Here is an 11,934-nt window from a genome sequence, read left to right on the forward strand (position 1 = left end):
GTTATGAATCATTATATTGACCCTATTTTTTAACAAAAAAAAATAAAAAAATCATAAGAATTAGCCTATGCAGTATGCCCATGTTCCGGGGACAACTGTGAGAAGATATCGAACTGGTACTCATCTTGCATCAATAAATCAAATTCAAAATCAACATCAGCAGGATTATTTTTGTTCCCAAATAGCCCATTGGAGCAAGGCTGTTCAATTGGACCAAGTTCAAGTTGTTGCAGTCGTCGGATGCGGGAGCCGGAGTAATTTCTGAAGTGGGCTTTGCACAAATCCGGTAGAAGGAGGAGGAGATCGGAAATTTTAATGGAACGGGAAAAGAGAATGGGATGTATCAAAGTAGGAAGAGAAAGAAAATAATGTAACTGATTAGCGTATTTAGTGGCTTAGGGCTAGGAGGTAACCAAAATTAAATATTTTGCTATAAACTTAAAAGATATCTATATAATATAATTTTTTTAAATGGTATTTATTTAAAATAAATAAGGTGTTAACATTTGCAATAGGAGTTAAAAATGAATCGATTCCGATAAATTTATCCGTTTTTATATTACCCGCCTATATCCGATCCAACCACGGCCATTTGACAACCCTCGCTTGTTAGATGATGACCCAGATTCATATAGGGTAGGTTGATCGACTCAAGTCATATATTAGTTTAAATTATAAAATGGCACCAATTTGAAGTTCTCGATTGGGGATTGGGGAATTCTGCAAACATATTGCCTTCGAATCCTACTTCTAGTATAATAAATATCACAGTATAAAACCTTACAGGAATTGCGGTTGCGGTGCCAAGCTAAAGCAGTAGTAATTAATGGCGCTCAATATCAATATTACAAGAAGGTTACTGGTATTTCTCATCCTCATTCATGTACTCATAGTTTCTGCAATACTACTATTTATCACTTTCAACCTAAAAGGCAGCAGCAAAGACGACGAGGATGATAAGCTGCCACTTACAGAGTTTTGCGTGAAGCACTATTTTGGTCCGAAGCGGCCCTTGAAACAAACTACTAGTGCTTATAATGCAATTCTCTGCAAAGACTTGTTTCGTCGTCTCACCAGGCTTCTTTGTATTACCGGAGAATTTGATCCTTCATACGTGCGAGCTCTCGGAAAATTTGTTCCTAAATTCAAGGACAACGAACATGCCCTCAACAAATTCCTTAGTAACATAATTCGATGTCCGCCCATTTATCCGTGATGGAAGAAGTTCAAGACTTGCAAAGGTCTTGGCAAAATTTAGGATTTTATGCAGTTCAATTTGATTTTTTTGTATAAGAGCTCGAAACTATATGTGACTAGAAATTCTTTCATGTTTTTAGAATTTGATTATTTTCATACTACAGTTTTTAGGTTTATTTATACGACAAAAATAAATAATCATAGTCTGCAGTTAGCTTTGGTTTTGACATAGTTATAAGTCATGTTTCACTTAAGATACATATTAGACCACACTTCTCCCGAATTCATATTCTGTTTTGTCCATAAGCAGATTAAATTGAATTTTCTTCCCCAAAATTTTGCGAGAGACAGAAATTTTAGATTTGTGGTGATGATATCTACCTGTAAAGCCAATGTTTTTCAGAAATTTATTTTTTATTATGGTGTGGGCTTGGAGTATTTAATTTCCCAATTCAGACCATATAATTTGTCAAGAGAGGTGGTTATTGTATAGCATTAGATGCTCTATGCAGAATATCAAATTGTATGTTCGGAAAGATTAGTGGCCAGTGCCACTGTCGAGTCCAAGCTGCTGATTCCTGAATAAACTAATCAAGAAGGATTAGTTAATTAAGCAGTAGACCCCTTTTATCTTTCTTTTTTATAATCAAACAGCAGAGACTCCCTTGACCATCTTTGATTAATTTAATTCTTTATATGTGATAATAGAGGCAAAAGTAGGTGGACGTTGAGTCAGATTTTGGACTTATGTTCATTGATCCAAGGCTGAGGATTTCACTACTAATTAAATAAAGAATCAGCTTATTAATTTATTAGCAGATAAAGGAACTAGCCTAATTAGCTTTCACTAGTCTGCATTTTCTTCTTGTTATTTCATACATTGGTTTTTTAAAGCATTGTGTAATTATATAACCATTGAATCCTTACTTAGAGAATTGGTCAACTTGATCTGATGGGTTCTGAAAGACCAAAAACATCCTCCTCTTTTGTTTCTCCATGCATTTATCATGTGTTCTTGAGTTTCAGAGGCGAAGACACCCGCAAGACTTTTACTGATCGTCTTTATGCTGCTTTGGTAGGTGCAGGGTGGCGCACGTTTAAGGATGACAATGAGATTGAGAGAGGGGAAAATATTAAGACTGAGTTAGAGCATGCAATCATACATTCGAGGAGTTCAATAATTATCCTCTCAAAGAACTATGCTACTTCCACATGGTGCCTTGATGAACTTGTGAAAATCCTTGAACATAAGAGGACCAAAGGCCATGCAATACTTCCTGTCTTCTATCATGTGGATCCCTCTGAAGTTAAAGATCAGACAAAGAGTTTTGCAGAAGCATTTAGAAGATATGAGCAGCAAATTGAAGCTGAAAGTGATGAAGGAAAGAGGGAGTGGATTGATAAGGTTCAAAAATGGAGAGCAGCTCTTGGAGAGGTTGCAGATTTGGTTGGTGTTACAGTGATCAATCAAGAGGATAGGTAAGGCTTTTTCATAGCCAGTAAATTCTTCATGCTGCAAAGTAATCAAGAATAGGTTGAGATTTTGTTTTCAAATAACTTTTTTGAACTCGTTCCCATAGGCGGATATAGGACTTTTATAAGAAGGGTGCACCACTAAAGAAAGGAGAAAAAAGAAAGTAATAAGTAGGAATTGATCCTTGCTCCTTTAAGTAAATAACTTAGTATTCAACTAAGTGCACCATTTAGTCTCTTTGGAGCATGGGTGTCAACAGATAATATTAGATCAATTCCAGAAACAACAACAACGGCCTCATGCATAAGCCTATGAGTCCGCCCCTGCTCGTTCCTCCTTGCATATAGAGATTTGAGGAATAACTTTTTCTTGTCTTGAGGAAATTATAAAATAGTAAAAGTGAAGCTAAAGCTATTTAAGGAAAAAAGAAAAGGGAGAGAGTAAGGTGAACAATGGGCTCTTCCTCCGCACATTACTATCCTGGGAAACATAAATCTGCTTAAGTCTCAAATATTATTGACGTGTTGGGTTGAGAACTTAAAGCTTAGGATCCTTTCAGTTAGGCATCAAAGTACTTGTATTGTACAGCTGATTTCATTAGAAAGGAAATGGAGTTAGAGGTTAAAGTATTTGTATGAATATGTTGGCATCGCTGGAATTTCATGCCGGTCTAGCTGATTTTCTCTTTCTCTTACTTTTTCACTCTGTTTTTGTAACAAGCAGAGAAATGATCATATATTCTAAATACTTCAGATTCAACAATACAAAAGCCTCTGCTAGTTAGTTTATTCAGATGTGACATTATGCCAATCAATTTGCTTCTTGTCAATTGATTAGGAAGGAGTCAAAGTTCATGGAAGAGATTCTTCAGCTCATTGAGGATAAATTGAACCGCACAATCTCTAGTGTTGCGCCTTACCTGGTTGGGATCAGTTCGCGGGTCAAAAATATTGTGTCATGGTTGCAGAATGGATCAAATGACGATAACATCATTGCAATTTGTGGGATGAGTGGAATTGGGAAGACAACTGTTGCCAAGTATATTTTTTCTACGAACTTTGAAAGATTTGAAGGTAGTAGCTTTCTTGCAAATATCAGAGATATTTCTCAGCAACCTGATGGCTTAATTCGCTTACAGAAACAGCTCCTTTATGATCTTACTGGGAAAAAGAGTAAAATACAGGATATTGATGAAGGGATAATCAAGATAAGAGATGCTATATGTTTTAGGAGAGTTCTAGTCATATTAGATGACATTGATCAACAAGAAGAGCTACACGCTATAATTGGAATGAAAAATTGGTTCTGTCCAGGAAGTAAAATAATTGTCACAACTAAGAATTCAAATTTGCTCCAGGTTCATGGAATTCAAAAAGTCCACGAAGTCAAGGAAATGGGTAATGATGAATCATTGGAGCTTTTCAGTTGGCATTCCTTTGGCGAGGACCATCCAGCTGATGAGTACATGGAACTATCGACCAGGGTGGTAAAGCATTGTGGAGGGCTTCCTCTGGCACTTCCAAGTTTTGGGTTCTTCTCTTCGTGGGAAAAAGATCGATGTATGGAAAAGTGCATTAGACAAGTTGGAAGCGATTCCTGCGAGCCAGATAATTAAAAAACTAAAATTGGGGTATGATTCGTTAAAAGATGACCATGATAAGAATTTGTTCCTTGACATTGCCTGCTTCTTTACAAGAAAGGATAAGGATTACGTTATTGCAGTACTAGACGAATCTTATATTTACACAAGAGTGGGGATTCAGAATCTCGCAGATAGATTCCTGTTGACAATTGAGGGTAACAAGTTGATAATGCATCAAATGCTTCGGGACATGGGCAGAGAAATGGTCCGACAAGAATCACCCAAGAAGCCTGGGAGACGTACCCGGTTGTGGCACTACAAGGATTCATTTAATGTATTGAGAGAAAACATGGTAAGCATTTCCATTCTGGTGTACACTTCCTTTTCTTTTGGAAACTGCTAAGCTCTTTTCAAATTATTATTTTCAGGGCTCAGAGACAATTGAAGGTCTTTTCCTTGACTTGAATATGGTAAAGGAAGACCAATCCTTCACGGGTAGTTCTAGCAGTGGGAGAAAGTTGCCGTTTACCGAAGTTGAGAGTTATCGGTTCGGTTTCTCCAGGCGTCTCATCAAGTTTTCTTCAAAAACCTTAAATGGGATTGAATTGGGAACAGATATCTTTACAGTGATGAACAAGCTAAGACTGCTTCAGATCAGTTATACACATCTAAATGGTGCTTATAAAGATTTTCCCAAGAACCTGAGGTGGCTATATTGGAGAGGTTTTCCTTTAAAGAGTATGCCAAATGATTTTCCATTGGAGAGCTTGGCTGTTCTTGACATGAGGAACAGCTGTTTGGAAAGACTATGGGATGGAAGAAGGGTATGACACTTGTTTTTGTGTTATTAGTTTCCTCCACTTTTAGTGAAAGTGTTACAGAATTAATATGGATAATAACTCATTACTCATCCTTTTCTTCTAATCTTTCTCATATTAGGTGCTTCCGCTGGTAAAAATTCTCAACCTCAGCCATTCTCGTTCTCTTGTCAGAACTCCTGATTTTTCAGGACTGCCAATGCTGGAGAAGCTTCTTCTTAAAGAGTGTGTCAATCTAGTTGAGGTTCATGAATCCATTGGAACCTTAGAGGCTCGGCTCATTTTGTTAAATATCAAAAACTGCAAAAGACTTGAGAAACTACCCAGAGAGATTTGCAAGCTAAAAGTTCTTAAAACCCTCATAATATCTGGTTGCTCAAATCTTGTAGAGTTGCCAAGAGATCTATGGAGGGTGAAATCCTTGACAGTGTTTCTTGCTAATGAAATACCAATGAGTCAACTAGCGGCCTCTACGAGAAAACAGAATGCAACATGGCATGCATTCATCCAGTCTTGGGTTTCTAAGCCGAAAAAGGCTCTACAGCTTCCATGGGTCTCTTTGCCAAACTCTTTGGTTAATTTAAGTCTAGCTGGGTGCAATCTATCTGAGGTTGCTTTTCCGAGGGACTTGAGAAATTTAGTGATGTTGAAGGACCTAAACCTTAGTAAAAATCCAATCAGTTGCCTTCCAGATTGCATCAGAACTCTTTCCAGGCTCAACACACTTGAATTAAATTCTTGTGCAATGCTCAAGTCTCTCATAGACCTACCTCGGGTCCATGATTTGCAGGTGAGATACTGCACTTCCCTGGAAAAAGTAACATATCTATCAGTAGGATGCCGTGCGAAACTTCACCCTTCAACTGGCTGTAAAAATCTCACTTATATGGAGGGAAGCTTCAAGTTAGAAGCCATGAGAGGAGTTGAGAAAACAATGAAGTCATTGGAATTAAGCATGTGGGATTCTGTGGGAAACTCTCAAGTGAAATTGTATAATAACTCAACTAATACAGAGAGTAGAGGACCAGCAAAGGTACTTTCTCCTCTTCCATTTTCTCCTTCCCCCAGAAAGGGTTGGGGGATTTACTTTCATGTATTCAGTCAAACTTCTTCATGTAACATCTGTAGCTATTGGTTATTTGTTTTGCTCGTTTTCTTATTTATTGAGTGTGATTCTTCATGACGCAGGCATTGTTTGAAAGAGGACTGATTAGCCTATTTCTTCCGGGGAGCAAGGTTCCTAATTGGTATTGTCACAAAAATGTAGGAGAAGCTATATCTTTCTCTGTCCCTGCACTTCCAGATCTCAAGATCCAGGGCTTAACTGTGTGCTCAGCCTACACAATTGACTGGAAAGTCTGGATTGAGGGTGTCCAATTCTATTTGATAATCCATAATGAGCAGAAGAACGTGAAACTGATTTATAGCCCGACTTGCTATGGTCTTCCTGAAGCCCACAAAGAAATGTTATGGTTCAGCCGCTGGAAATTTCGGAGTCAGCTGGATGCTGGTGACACACTGAATGTCACAGTGCTTACTATGACTGGTTTTAACATCAAGGAGATCGGTATTCACATAATGCATGGTGAGCAAGTAGACATGGTTTCTGACTCAAACAGTCAAGAAATGCAGCGAGATTATCCTTATCAGGGGATAATCCCTGCCGAACGTCAAGGGCTTGTAGATTTATACTGCTTTGGCCATATGGGGATTGGATTGGACTTCATTTTGCCATATATACCATGAGATCCATGAGTGGGAATATACCCGATCAAATCTTTGGAGGAGTTAGATGGAACATATGATGTCTTCTTAGCCATCTCCACAAGTATATTATTTTCTCTTTGATGCAAATGTAACAGAACTAAATGGAAATCAATCAATCTAGGAGCTGAAGCTCGAAGAAGGTGGCTGCTATATCAGGGAATTACCGAGAAAAATAGTTGTGATTAAGAAAGAGAATTGAGAGAGAAGAGAGTTGTTATTATCTTCAATGTAATGCCTCATTTACATGTTTATCAACTATATAAAGCTCAGCTGACGAATCTAGAATGCTACTGTTATTTGCTAACAACCTGTAACTAATCCTAACAACCTGTAACTAATCCTAACAACCTGTAACTAACATAACTAGCTGCCACGTTATCCTGCTACTGCATTTAAACTCTTTAGCTCTAATTCTTTTCCTCTAACTGCTTGCTTCCTTTACTTGTAAGGCAAACAGCCTTATTGCCTCGTTTGACTAACCTCCTCTCTAAGATGGACTCTGGTTGAGGGAAGTATGGTCTGGATAAATGGAGTACAAGAGGATGGTTGATAGTGTTAGGCACCTCATGGCACTTCTTCAATTGAGAGACATGGAATTTTGGGTGGATAAGAATATCAGCAGACATGAGCAACTTGTAAGCCACTGTACCAATCTTTGCTTCAACAAGATAAGGTCCATAATACTTAGCAGCCAATTTATTGAAAGGTCGTGTAGCCACTGAGATTTGCCAGTAAGGTTGCAGCTTAAGGTAGGCCCAATCACCAACCTCAAACAACCTATCAGATCTATGTTGGTTGGCAATATCCTTCCTTCTTTGTTGGGCTCTAGACAAATGAAACTTTAACAACTGTAGTATGGCCTCTCTTGCTTCAAGGGACTTGTCAACTATCTCAATATCAGTTTCTCCACTCAAGTACGGAAGATGTATAGGGGGCTTTTGACCATATAATGCTTCATAGGGAGTGCATTTGATAGTGGAGTGATCGGTAGTATTATACCATCACTCAGCTAGGGGAAAATACTTGGACCAATCCTTAGGACTATCTGAGCAAAAATACCTCAAATAGGTCTCCAAAGTCATGTTCAACACCTCTGTTTGACCATCAGTTTGTGGATGATATGTTGTGGATCTCTGCAACTGTACTCCTTGAAGTGAGAATAGTTCCTGCCAGAAGGAGCTTAAGAATACTGGATCCCTGGTTTGAATACTTGATCTAAAAAGCACTGAGCCACTGTCTGAGCAGTATAAGGATGCTGCAGACTTAAGAAATGCCCAGACTTAGTTAGCCTATCTACTACCACTAGGATCACCTCTTTACCATGTGACTTTGGAAGACACCTCAATGAAATCTAGACATATGTCAGTCCAGACACTTGTAGGAATTAGGAGAGGTTGCAGCAGACCTGGTGAAGTTTCTTTAAGATTCAAGAAAGAAAATTGAAAAGCCTCTCGTCTGTTTCTCTGTTCCCCTCCCGTTTTTCTTGTGATGAAGCTGTGTTTTTTTATATGCCTAATGAGCTAAGTGCTATTTCATTTGAAGAAGAAATATGTCTTTGACAGACATCACATTTATTCACAAAATCTCTGATATCAATGATAAGAGATTTCCAATGGAACAGTGACTGCAATCTCTTAATAGTAGCATCCATCCCAGAATGGCCTCCCTGAGTAGTACTATGCCAAAGTGTAATTATAGTCTTCCTCAACTGATGATCATTACCCACAACTAACCTAACCTTCCATCTAAGCTCGTTATTACACCAAGTATAGGATTTGTAAGGTTGTGTTTGTAGCTTAGTCATCAGTTCCTGCAAAGCTGGATCATTCATCCAAGAAGTTCTGATCTGTGAATATAATGAATCATTAAGAGTAAGCAAGGATATAGATAATAGTTCAGCATCAGGTTTTCTTGACAGTGCGTCTGCAGCCTTCTTCTCAGATCCTTTCTTGTACTCAATAGAGAAGTCAAATCCCATCAATTTGGATATGCCAGCAACTTGGAAATCAGTATGCACCTGTTGATCCAACAAGTGTTTTAATGCTTTCTGATCTATCTTAGCAATAAAGTGATTGCTAACAAGTAATGTGACCACTTAGTGACAACAAAAATGAGAGCAAGCTGGGAGCTAAGGACTTGCTTATATAAGCAATAGGATGTCCTTGTTTCATCAAATACAGTTTCAATTCCCTTGCCACTAACATCTATTTTTACTATGAAAGGCGTAGAATAATCTGGCATAGCTAACACAGGGACAGAGACCAGGACCTGCTTCAAGTTGTTGAAAGCAGTAGTACCTTCCTCAGTCCATACAAAGTCATCCTTCTTCAACAGATCATGAAGTGGTCTGCATATGGTTCCAAAGCCTTGAATGTACCTTCTATAATAGACTGCAAAACCTAAGAAGCACCTCAATTGTTTGATGTTCATAGGTATAGGCCATTGATGTACAACAATAATCTTTCTTGGATCTGTTGATACACCTTTAGCACTGATAAAATGTCCAAGATATTCAACTTTAGCCACTTCAAATGCACATTTTTGATATTTTGGCATACAATTGATGTTGCTTCATCAAGTCAAACACAGCCCTTACATGATCCACATAAGCAGTTACACTCCTGCTATGGATCAGAATATCATCAAAGAATACCAGCACTGATTTCCTTAATAATGGTCTAAAGACAACATTCATTAAGCTCTGAAATGATGAAGGTGCATTGGTTAGTCCAAAGGGCATTACCAAAATTCATAATGTCCTTCATGAATTTGAAAGCAGTTTTGTGAGTGTCTCCATCAGCCTTTCTCAATTGATGATATCCAGCTCTAAGATCTATTTTAGAAAAGATCTCGGGACCATTTTATTCATCAAGTAAGTCTTTAATAATGGGTATAGGGAATTTGTCCTTGATAGTCATTTGATTCAGACCTCTATAGTCTACACAAAGTCTCCAGCTACCATCGTTCTTTCCCGCTAACACTACTGGAGATGCATAAGACTAGTGCTAGGTTGTATCACTCCTTGATCCAATATTTCTTGCGCTAGTTTTTCAATTATATCTTTCTTTATCTAGGGTATCTATAGGGTCTCTTATTAATAGGATTAGATGCCTCCTTTAAAGGAATCATATGATCATAGGAACCCCTATGAGGAGTTAAAGTAGTAGGCAACTCAAAAATACAAGAGTACTGGCTTATTAGTGCTGCTAGTCTTGCAAAGTGTCAGCACTTGGCATAGCCTGTATACTGTGGCATTGAATGTCTTCATCCTATTAGTTACTAACGACATCATAAAGAATTGGACATGTGCTCCTTCCTTCTTTACCAAATTCTTAGCCTTAGCAGACTTGAGTTGAACACCTGCACCCCTGAGTACATATATCTTCCCTAGGTACATAGATTTAATGGTTCTCTTTCTGAAGTCAAACAATATCCTACCTTGAGTATTCAACCATTGAACACCTAACACAATATCTACATTACCCAATGGTTGGAGTAGGAAATCAGATAAGAATGTTGTACCTTATAGTAACCATTGGAGGTCTTTACAAACTGAAGCAGTCTGCACCTTTCTTCCATCAGCCACACTCACAGATTGTTTTTGGATAGAATAAGCCTTGCAGCCCAGTCTTGCAGCTACTTCCTCATCAATAAAATTATGAGTACTTCCAGTGTCTATCAACACCTGAATGGTCTCCTTTCATGATAGCTTGTAACTCTTATAGTTTGATAACCTGCTACACCCGTAAATGCTTGCAATGAAATAGCCATGAACTCATCTGAGTCTGCCAACAGTTCTTGTGTCTGATTTTCCTATTCTTCCAACTCTATTCCTTCATCTTCTATCACTTCTACCAAGTACAACTGCTTGTTGCCTCTACAGTTGTGGGCTGGTACATACTTGTCATCACAGAAAAACACAATCCCTTTGCTCTTTCTCATCCATTTCAGTTGCACTCAATCTCCTGCGAGGAATTCTAGTATGTTTATTTGTGGTAGGGGTAGGTAATAAGGTAGTTTGAGTTCTTGGATTAGGCTTAAGTCCCCAAGATTGAGCTTGAGCCTCAAATACTTCTTTCTGCAACCTAGCAATCATGTAGGCTTGCAGAAGAGTTTTAGGTGACTGAATTCTAATAGGTTTGTTCAATTATGGTTTTAGGCCTCCCAAGAAACAACTAATGGCATTCTCATTGGACAGATTAACCCCAGTTAACAACCTATTAAATTCACTCTGATAGTCCTTAACTCTACCAATTTGCTGTAAATTCTTTAAGGCCTCCATATGATCGTCAAAACCTTCACCAAACCTCTCATTCAGAGCTAATACATACTCAGTCCATGTAGGTTCTAAAACTGAATTAAATTATGGCCAGAGAATCGAGGAAATTCAAGCCTAGAGTATCGAGTGAAGGAATTATCATTAGAAGTCGTACCTTGGTGGACTTCTCTGATTCTTCCCTCTTATTGGATCTCCATTGAACCAGCTCGACCATAAGCAGATTCTGCACTAACTGGCTCTTTTTTCTTCCCTTTTCGATTCACAGCTCCCATTGTTTCCTTCAATTCCAGCAGTACCTTATCAGTCTATATATTATGTTCATTCAAAATCAGCATTCCGTCCATCAGCTTCTGCAACTGATCTTGAATAGTTGTTAATTTTCCTTCATTTCTTTAACATGTTTCTTTGTATTTTGCTGCGAGTCATGATCTATAATGCCAAAGATAGGTAGCTCTGATACCAATTGATGCAAATGTAACATAACTAAATGGAAATAAATCAATCTAGGAGCTGAATCTCGAAGAAGGTGGCCGCTATATCAGGGAATTACCGAGAAAAATAGTTGTGATTAAGAAAGAGAATTGAGAGAGAAGAAAGTTGTTATTATCTTCAATGTAATGCCTCATTTACATGTTTATCTGTTGAAGTTTGGCAAAATGCCAAAGTCCCACATTGGTTGGGAGTTAAGTTTGGGGGGATTTTTCCCCTATAAAAGAAGGCCTAATGTTTAGGATTGAAACACACCTCTCATTTGCCTTCTCATCTGTTTAAGGCATTTGTATCTTCTCTCTTTAGTATTATTTCACTTGTATTTTTG

At 38.1% G+C, this 11,934-nt stretch overlaps 1 pseudogene; it reads left to right on the forward strand.

The window, feature by feature from the left end:
• The first annotated feature begins 762 nt into the window (after positions 1-762).
• Positions 763-6,817, forward strand: LOC104222335 (disease resistance protein RPV1-like; annotated as a pseudogene).
• Positions 6,818-11,934: the final 5,117 nt, after the last annotated feature.

Source organism: Nicotiana sylvestris, chromosome 1 (genome assembly GCF_000393655.2).
Source record: "Nicotiana sylvestris chromosome 1, ASM39365v2, whole genome shotgun sequence".
NCBI classification, from domain to species: domain Eukaryota; kingdom Viridiplantae; phylum Streptophyta; class Magnoliopsida; order Solanales; family Solanaceae; genus Nicotiana; species Nicotiana sylvestris.